The sequence below is a fragment of the Siphateles boraxobius genome, unplaced genomic scaffold (assembly GCF_051911475.1).
Source record: "Siphateles boraxobius isolate OS27281-9 unplaced genomic scaffold, OSU_SipBor_1 77, whole genome shotgun sequence".
In the NCBI taxonomy this organism is placed as follows: Eukaryota; Metazoa; Chordata; class Actinopteri; order Cypriniformes; family Leuciscidae; genus Siphateles; species Siphateles boraxobius.
Window position 1 is genome coordinate 16,041,538 of NW_027509205.1, and position 11,004 is coordinate 16,052,541.

Consider the following 11,004-nt stretch of genomic DNA (forward strand, 5'->3'; position numbering starts at 1 on the left):
TCATGCACAAGCCAACCTGCAGTAAAAATCACATAAATGTGTGGATTCTCCAGACCTGGTGGGGGCAGCAGAGAGACTAATGATAAACTCCTGTGCTGCTCCCAATCCGCCTATTTCTATGCCCTACTGTTTGTCCTACAAAACTGCAAAAAAATTATATAATCCAGCAAATATATTTCCCTTAAAAGCACTCTATCTTCTAAACAATCCTAAAAATAACTAAAAAAATCAGTGGTATGACCTGACTGTCATCAGTATCCACCTTTCTTTTTTTTTTGCAATGCATGAATGAATGTATGAGACTTTCAATTCCTTAGCCGCTATGTAAATAACTACTAAAATAATAATGTTCAGTAAACAGTAAAATGATTTGCTCTAAAAAATAGTTTTATAGTTACGTTAATAAATTAAAGTACTTCCCTACTGTAGGCGGAAAAAAAGTATGTGACAAAAGAAGTATGTCCAAATTCACAGTACTCGTAAAAGAGAAGGCAAAAAGTACGCGGATGACCTACTTCTTCTGGCAACATTCTGAAGTGTGCAATGGACACTTTACAATCCCATGATGCCATGAGAGAGGATTTGTGAATGGCAGTGAAGCGACACAACTGACGCTGGTACACTTGATCACATGATAATAACAGCATGACAAATGTAGTACGTCAAGATTACAAAATACACACTGAATAAACAAACCTATATAAATACTACAGAATACTATAAAGAACTTTAGTGGATTCAGTGCACAATGGAAAGCTGCACATTAGTACAGTGGTTTAAAAAGCACGTAGCAATAAAAACACAAGACTTCTGGTCTCTGGGCAAACCTGGGGTTGTTCCTAATTTAGTAGGTACTTTTTATTTCATAAAAATAGTTTTTACAGAAATAACATTTCAACAAAGTGTAATTTTATAACATTCTATTGCAACATTTATTCAAAGGGTAGGTCTGGCTAAGCTCTGAATATCCACTGACCCTATAGAGCCATCTCTGTTCAATGGCCCTGTAAAACTGTTCAAGATGTTGCCCATCTGTTCTTTGAACCATTGATCATCGATCATTGGCTCACAGCATGGAATAAATTCAGCAATGGCCCCCGATTAGTCCAGCAGAAATGACTCAGCATTCATGCTATTCATGGAGTCTGAATGCGTCACACACTGCTTCAGCTGAGCGATCCATGATGGTGACATACAGCTACGGGCGGCTTTTATGAGATCAGCAAAATATTGGCAACCGCAAACTCTCAAGTGAGGCAAATGAGACATAAGAGTGTTGTTCCTATGCACTTAGTTACTTAGAAAGAGCTTTATTTAAGGTACGCACCGTTGAAGGGAGCCCATTGTATAATGTTACACAACACTGAGTAATTCTCTTCAGGCTGGTTGGCACAATTGTTCAGTTTCTTTCTAAATCGTGTCTCTGTGTTAGTTGTTCAAGACCTGATTATACGATCAGTAGTTTGTCTTGAGGGAATACGTTTTACTACTAAATTCTGTGTTGAATTTGGCTTGTTTTTACCCATTGGCAAGCAGAGCTATTGTATACATGCTTAGATTGGAGTATTCTTTTTTTGGTTGAAGATTAATGAGATAGATTTATGCAATTTATGTTTTTTGCCAAGTGAGTGTTGGCAGATCATAAGATGATCGAAATAACTTTGCATAACCGTAACGTTTGAGATATGGGTGCACATAGAAAATATTTAAACAATTTGTAAGTGGCTCTGGATTCATGCATTTTGTCTTTTGCTAGGTGAAAAGTCTAATCACTTTGAAAAGTAATAGTCAAGTCACCTTTATTTATATAGCGCTTTTTACAATACAGATTCTTTCAAAACAGCTTTACAGAGATAACAGGAAAATAATGTTGCAATAATATTGTTAAATATAGAATTAAATGTCCCCAATAACACTCAAATGCGCAATTTGAGGTACAGTATAATTTATGCACAGAAGTTTAATACTTAGCGTTAATGCTTTTGTATAACCCCAAATCTTAAGTATGAGCATTAGTTATAGTGATGTTTGCCTTAGCACTAAAAATACTTTTGAAAAAACTTGTTGCATTCTCAGGAAATATCCCCATTGACAATTACAGAGCTTTAAAATCTTCGATATCAACTGACAAATCATCAAACGACAGTGCAAACTCTCAGTCCATTTCTGAACTGAGATGGATTGGCGTTCCACCCCAATGAAATCCACATGCTTTCCTCGACAGGCCACGGTTACATCAGTTAAAGATGCATTTAATGACCCTGAAAACACTGACGTCATAAATAACTGCAGAAGTGAAATGGAGTCAAGAAACATAGACATGTTAATGGGCCTCTATACACTACCATATAGTAAATACGGTCACTTTACTGAGACATGAAACCTGGAGCAAAGGAGAAAAATAACACCAGATTAATGTTATTTTTTTCTGATTTTAAAATAATTTAAAGCAAATTTGCTACAAAAAAATAGCAATAATAAAAAAAATTGTATGCAGAATTTTTTTCACCAGATTATAGTGATACATTGAATGGCAGTCAATGCAAAAAGATGCTTTTTCAAGCCAGATGGTGTAGTTACAAAATCTACCAGTAGGGGCTACAGGGGCTCAATCAATGGTGTGAGTTTGGGGGTGGGACTATCAGTCTAGCTGACCAATGGGAGACAGGGAGAATATTCAGGAAACCTGTTTGAAAACAATCACTAAATTTGCAATTCTCTTTGGTGAAGCTTCTACCACAGAAATTACACACTACAGCTTTAGCGATTGTTAAAAAATCAAGACTTCTAATCAAAGAGCAAATAACACACCATACAGGACTTTCAGATTGTACTCAAGGATTGTCATCATCATCCAGTGAGGTGAAACTGTCCCTATGAACCATTTATCTGCCAGAGCAGACTGTTTGGAAATCATTTACGTCATTGCTACCTGAACAGCAAAGGTTCACGGAGACAAATATTGATTGAATCTGAGCTCTTACCGTCACTGTAAACACATGATCGATAACACAGAGGACTGAGAGAAAGTTGTGTCTGGTCAAGCCTGGCAAAACTGCGTCAGAAAGTGTCATAGGTTTCTGTTTGTTTGAATTATATATTTTGAACACATTTATTTGAATTACAAACTAGTCTCAATACATAAGACTTTATATGCCTTTCAGGTTTACCCATTAAAAAAGTTTTACACATAAATTAATATTACTTTTGTGGAGAAAATATTAATAAATTAATCATGGCTGACTGATTAACATTAATTAATTTTCTTCCCTTAAAAGCACACATTTCAAATGACGATTTCTTTTTAAAGGGCACCTATTATGCAAAATTCACTTTTACAAGGTGTTTGAACATAAATGTGTGTTGGCAGTATGTGAGCAAAACCACCCTAGAATGATAAAAATCCACCCAGTGTTTTTTTTATAATCTCAATAAATTATAAGCACTGTCAAAGAACAAGCTGTTCTAAGATTCGACTCAGTGTGACGTAGAATTGAGCAAGCCCCACCCACGTGGTTTGATTGACACTGTGGTTTTGGCATAGACCCCGCCCTCGGTAATGTGTTCACCATCCTCCATTGTTTCAACGACAGCCGGTGTTCTGACGATTTGTGCTGCCTTGTCGAAAATGTCTCCTAAGGAACATAACTGTTCTGTTGTGGGATGTAATAATGTTCATTGTAGTTTTCACTTACTTCCGACATCAGAGCCACTGAAAACGCAGTGGATGGATTTTATTTAGGAAGGAAAGGCGCCACTTAAACTTCCAAAATACATTTATGTTTGCGCGAATCATTTTCTGACAGACTGTTTTGTGAACGAGGGTAAATTCAAAGCAGGTCTTGCTTCAAAGTTAATCCTCAAGTGTGGGTCGTTGCCTACTGTTCGCGATCCAACGTCACCTCCAGTAGAAGTAAGTGTATTTTATGATTTTTGAGCAAATAGTCATTTCAGTCGATGACAGCCAATTCAACAACAAATGCGTCTAAAGTTGTTGTCGTCGTCGTAGGATGTCTGTGTAATAATTTAAACCTTGTTTGTATAGTGTGTAACCACACGTTTATAAATATATTTTTTAAAGATGTTGTATTAAAAACTGTGCATGTTTTCTGTAAAGACAAGACATCAAAATTGCTGTTTCATCCGTCTTGTAACCTTCCATACAACAAATAGCGTCAGACAGTTTTGTCACGTATTATTTTTTGCAACAACTATAAATGTAAATAAATTAATACCTGTTCTATCTCCCTGCTGCATATATTTTCTTGTTCTGTAGCCATCTTCTCACATTTGCCACATAAGCACCTGTAAGACAAGTAATGTAAACATGATGCAACATGTCCCTCGCATAAATGTAATTTCGTTTGTACGTAGCAAACGTTATCACAGTATTTGTGTTTGTAGTTTCAAAAAATTGCGCCAACGTTATCACAGTTTGTGTGAGTCTGTGTGTGTGTTGCACATCCATAATTGCAAAGGGGACGCGATTACAACTCTATAAGTACTATACATGTATCAAATAACCATTCCGAGACGTCCTGGTCCATTCTCATATGTGTTTCTTCTGCCGGAGTCTCTTCATCATCTGGGTCTGATTCCGGTTCAAACATGTACGGCTGAATGCCATACAAAACAGCGGGTCTGTCATTCTCACCCATTCTGCTGCTACCGACTGTTTATTGCAGGTTTATTGCCATAGGTATGCAAGTTACGCCCTCATCCAAAGGCTGGGCAGGGATATGCAGCTCATTTACATTTAAGTTGGTACACACCAAAACAGCTCTTTTTAAAACAGGCCCCAAAATGACATTTTCTAATGGTCATAATAAATTAATTGTGGGGTATTTTATGCTGAAACTTCACAAATACATTCTGGGGACACCCAAGACCAATATTACATCTTGTAAAAAGGGGCATAATAGGTGCCCTTTAAATTACGTGACAAAACATTTTTTGCACTGTGTAAAGATTGCACATAGCTTACACACATTAACTAAGCACATTCTTATATGCAATAAAAAAAATACTAGAAAATATGATGAAAAAACATACAATTGCATATACTGAAAATAATGTAATTTGATACCTCTGTACTGGATCAAAGTCTTTTTTATTTGTACAAACTCTAACTGAATAAATCCACATTAAGTTATGCAAGTTTCCTGTTGATGACTGAACCACAGATAACAATGTTTTCTAGCTGTTGATTTGATATTCTAGTAAAGACCGATTCCTAAACCATCAAATTATGGCCATTGTGCAAGTTGCTGTAAATTGCTTTAGCTCTATATGGGGAAAAACTCACAGAGACCCCCGTCTGTCTGCAGTCTTTTATTATGGAAGAAAGATTACAGCCACTGTTTCTGTTTCAGCGAGTTCAGGAGAACAATGTGTTGAGAATCATTTGCATTTCCTCCACATATCAGATTATAGTGCTCAGACTATAATTAAAGGCAAATTGCATGTGATGTGCTTCCAGACATTCGGATTTGACAAAAATCTGGTAAAATAAAGCATCTGGCAGTATTGCTTTATTTCATTATTGATCACTACAAGTGTTGAAACTGCAGTGTTCCCAAGGGCTGACCAAATATACTTTCTTGCATGCAACAGGATCACACACACGTGATGCGTAAACATTTTTCATCAGGATATTTCTGAAGTTCCAGATGAGGTCAGCGGGTTTGGACATCTGCTGTTCTGGTCAGACATGGGATAAAACAAAATCTTAAAAGGGATAGTTCACCAAAAAATGAAAATTCTGTCATCATTTACTCACCTTCATGTCATTCCAATCCTCTGACATACTTTCTTCTATGAAGCACGACCAATACTTTGAACAACGCTTCTGTGTTTTTTATCCATAAAATAAAAGTCAATGGGGTCCAATCCTGTTTGGATAACCTATTTATTTTTGCAGTCCTGTTTTTTGTTAATTTATGTACTTTTTAAATGTAGCACTATTACCCATGCATGCATGCTAAACACTAATGTACACACAACATACATTCATGGATCACCCGACCCGAGACAGACTAAATTGCATGTCTCAGCGATGTAAACGTTGCACAGCTGTGTGAAATGAGGCCATCACATTATACATTTAGAAACCCTCCTGATGAAGGATTTTGTCACAACGAATTGCATCTTTTCTCAATTTCTCTCTCTCTCTCTCACTCTCTCTCTCTCTCTCTCTCTCTCTCTCTCTCTCTCTCTCTCTCTCTCTCTCTCTCTCTCTCTCTCTCTCTCTCTCTCTCTCTCTCTCTCTCTCTCTCTCACACACACACACACACACACACAATGGGGCTGTGAGCCAATAACCTTCAGCAGAGTGAAATGAGTGCATGTCTCCTCCTTTCGCTCTTGTAACACCATATTGTCTAATGATAACCCTGGTCCATGCCAGCCTCAGTCAGCTGGTAATATATTTCTTAATCTGTATCGAAGTGGAACAGATGTGCCACGGGGTTTATGAGTAATTCATTCCCAGTGCAAAAAAAAAAATATATATATATATTTATTTATTCTATGCAGTCAATATATCACAGCAGTATATCCAAATATTGTTCAAAATGATTTTTTTTTTAAATTACCCTCTTATGCTCATTTAGGCTGCATTTATTTGATCAAAAATACAGCAACACTTTTTATTTTTTATTATTACAATTTAAAGTAACTGTCTTCTATTTTATTATATTCTGAAATGTCATTAACATGTCCTGTTATGGAAAAGCTGAATTTTCAGCATCATTACTTCAGTCTTCAGTGTCACATGATCCTTCAAACAGCATTCTAATATGCTGATTTACTGCTCAAGAAACATTTCTTACTGTTATCAATATTGAAAACAGCTGTGCTGCTTCAAATTATTTGTGGAAGCAGTGATACAAATATTTCATGATTCTTTGATGAATACCAAATTCAAAAAACAGCATTTATTAGATTTTTTGTGTGTGTGTGTATGTAAGTGTTTACTGTCAGTTTTGATCAATTTCACAAATCCTTGCTTATTACAAGTATAAAAAAAAAAGAAATACTGATGTGAGATATTAGATAGGGTTTTTCCATGCTTGACATTTTGTATTGTGGTGCTGTCCTTTCTCTTCAGCAATCACTTGCCTTTCCTTTGAGCTGGCAAGGAAAAAAGATCTTCACAGTTAACAAATGCACTTCTGTTTTCAGGCTTGTACTCGCCAGGGAAAGGAATGTCTGCCAAGGTTTGAGGCCTGACGCAGGCAGCATTTACACTGCAGGTCTTGATGCCCAGTTCCGATTTGTTGATTATATCCAACCAGCTTTTAAAAGTGACTCTGCATTTATACTATACACTTGGCGAAACAACCAAGGTAAGACATACTGAACCGGAAAAGCTAAGGCCGAAAAGGAAGTAAAACATATCAATCAGGAGTGAAACCGATCTGAGAATATCGGAATCCAGTTGTTTTCTGCTTATATGTGTCATGAATACAGAATTATAGAAGTTCAAGTCCATTTACCAACGTTTTATATACATCATATGAGTTTCTTCTACTGAACACAAAGAAGATAATTTAAAGAATGTTTGGTAATCAAAGAGTTGACATAGCCATTGACTTCCATCGTAGTAAAAAAAATACTATGGAAGTCAATGACTTCCGTCAACTGTCTGGTTACCAAAATACTTTAAAATATCTTCTATTGTGTTCATCAGAAGAAAGAAACTCTACAGGTTTGAAACAACTTGAGGGTGAGTAAATGATGACAACATTTTGATTTTGGGTGAAATATCCCTTTAATTCAAATTTTTAAGTTCAATGAACTCAATTTTAAGGCAACAAGGTTACTTACTTTTTTTACAGTTTTTTAGTAACATTTAAATAACATTAGAAAGAAATGCTTCATGAACAACGCATTCTTATCCCAAGGCGTCATTTTATTCACACTTTTGACCATGCTTCCAAATCCGACGCGCATGGCACCCTTTAGCGTCAGGTAGATGACGCTTATCCTCGCGTGTCATCTAACGCCTTTAGCGTCAGTTAGATGACGCTTCCGTTTTTAGCCTCAGTTACATGACGCTTCCGTAATGGGTAGGTTTAGGTCTGGGGTAGGGTTAGCGTCTCATATTGACGCTAAAGGGTGCCTTGTGCGTCGGATGTTGAAGCATGGTCAACAGCGTCAGTTAGATGACGCCTTGGGATGAGAATGGGCTGTCATGAACGATGTATAATGTTTTTGTTAATGTTTTGAGAACATTATTAAAGACCAGATAACTGTGAATGAACATTATATTTGTTCAGAACTTTGAGAGAGAACCTTTACAGAACGTTAGCCAAAGTTCTGAGAATGCTCCCTGTTAACTGGGTATGCAGCTAGATGTGCACCGATGTATTCAAGTTCATTTCTTGAATGTGATCACAGAAAACATTTTGTGCACAAAGTGACTGCAGCACAGGCTTTGCAGTCATCCCTTCAGACTCACAGTAAATTAGAGGGATAGACAGTTTTATTACCGGAAGAAAAGAATACGTCAAACAGAGGTGAGAGGAGCTGCCAACATCTTCTCCGTTCCTTCAATATGTTTCTAGACTGAGATCTTGATGAAGAGATCAAGTTTATACACATTTATATCCTTTGGACTTGGATCTAAAATTCTGATCCCTCCTGCAAGACAAAAAGAATCCCGTCCGCATGAAGTTTGGATATGATAACATGAAAACTGAATAGCTGAGAGAGAGAGCCTTCAGAATACTGACCACAGCAACAATGTTCAAATCTGTGTTTTATTATCTGGGATGAATCTGATGGTAACGTTGCGGTCAGAGGTTTGAATGAGAATCCTACAAATGTTCACCGCAAAGCTTTGAGTTATAATGAAATCCTGTGCAGAGGGAACAAAAGCAAAGCAATATGTGCAGGAATATTCATAAATCATCTCACACATGTACACCAGCAAGTCGTTTTTCAAACTAAAGCTGTCAGCTTCCACTGAGAATTAAAAATGCTCTGCCTTTTTTTAGGAGGAGAATGTTAATTTATAATAATTGTATATTTATATTATGAACAACTTTTGCTATAAAAAAAATATTAGTTCATGTGATGGAATGCTTTTTTACATATATAGCCAGTCAATATATTATATTATAATGTTTTATATTGAATTATTATTATTCAGAATTTTATATATTATAGAAATATTATTTAGTATATAAATAAGATTTAAATATTATTGTATTATAAAATGCTATTAAAAATTACATGAAATTAAAATTAATTTAAAACAAACACTATCAATCAGTTTTATAAAAAAAATTTTTTTGGTTTCTCTATCACTAGTTTTATAATAAAAAAGGAAGTAACATAATTTGAGCTGTCAGTTTAAAGTTAATGGAGTTTTCATATAAAAATCTTCTCACGAACACACACACACATATATGTGTGTGTGTGTATATGTATATATATATATATATATATATAAAAACATCAATAATTTATTTCTAAATATTTAATATTTTTAATACTTTATTTCTTCCACTATTTATAGAAATGTCATATTGTTGTCAATTAAATAAGACCTAACGTTAATAACAGAAAGAGCAGCAATTTGATTTGAAATATTCCGCCTTTTCATAACATATTAATTTTTATTTGTATTTTATTGAAAATTGCACAATGCAATTGATTAACACTTAAATACATTCATTGCCTAAAAGTGATGATACATGGGGCAACTTCTTTGAGCAAATTTTCCGGGTAATGTTGCTTGGGCACTTTCCCATTGAGAATGTGCAACAAATTTATATCTGGATAATTTAGATCTCACCTGATTGCCCATTCATTGCAACATTGCTCAACGTTTAAAACATTACAGAAATTTACTAAATGGAAATTGCATCCTTATTCAGGTTTAAATGAATGCCTCATTTGTAAGCAACTCCATTTAATCGTTAATAAAATAAGTCACCACATCATTTCCTGTGACCTGTCATGTGCTTGACCTAAAGTTACCTTGGTGTCATGACAGATTGATCTACTCTTTCCAACAACGGCAAATGCTCCAAAAAATAAATCTGTCAAATGGCTGGAAGACCATTGCGTTTCCCCGAGCACAGCAAGACCCAGAGAGCTGAGGAAACATAGTTCCCTAAACAACTGTGAGTGTTGAAGCCACCGCGGGAAAATTGATTAATAGCTTTAAACCAAAATAAAATCATAAAACACGTTCATTTAATAAGTTGCCTGGATAGTATACTGTAATAAATCAAGAAGCTCAAAGTACCTGCTGACATAGAATAGAATAGATGCATTATATGCAATAAGTGCATTATTCATTACTGCAAACGATCCACTGAAAGTTCATTTCTTACTATGAACCTAAATTTGCCAGCACTCTGTAAACAGCTGACTCTCCTCTAAGACCTCATGATAGTTGATCTGTATGATTTGCAAGAAGAAAAAAAAAACCATTACATTTTCGAGAACCAAATCTGGAGTCATCCTGACAGGACTGCCGTTTATGGTCAAACAGGTCCAAGATCAGTCATATTAGCTAACGTCTGGAGATATTGGCAATCTACTGAGGATCGCCTTCATACCAGTGAGTATGTCCAACAGATGGCCATAAAAAGAGAATCACTTCACTGCATTCTTTTCTTCCTGACTCCCTCCCGCTCATCTTTAGGAGTGCCACATGTGGTAGGGGGCTTGTGAAGGGAGCAACATAAATTGGAGTTGTCAGCCATAAACATCAGGGCCCTTCACAAGCATCATACTCAATATGTCCTTTATCCTGGGTGACTCAGCTTAAACAACATGCACTGGACTCCTGTACTATTGGTTGTTGTTCTTGTTGATGTTGTTTAGATGTTAGTGAATCTGATTATGTTGCGAACTACGGTACAAGTAGTCGTTCCCTACGAGGGAATAAACACAAAAATCCAATTAAAACAAAATAAACACAAAAAAATCAGGTATTAAGCTTTTTGAAACCTTAAATATATGGAATTTTTTTATATGTATATATTA

At 35.8% G+C, this 11,004-nt stretch overlaps 1 long non-coding RNA gene across 2 annotated transcripts in view; it reads left to right on the forward strand.

Moving 5' to 3' along the window:
- The window catches only part of LOC143725727 (uncharacterized), a 75,008-nt gene that overhangs the window by 36,975 nt on the left and 27,029 nt on the right, over positions 1-11,004 (forward strand). The window contains exon 3 of one of the 2 annotated variants that reach the window (XR_013198317.1): positions 7,183-7,387. The exons of the other annotated variant lie outside the window; for it this stretch is intronic. This is a non-coding gene — a long non-coding RNA (uncharacterized LOC143725727). Of the gene's footprint in view, positions 1-7,182; positions 7,388-11,004 lie in introns of those variants that run through there. 2 annotated transcript variants of the gene reach the window in all.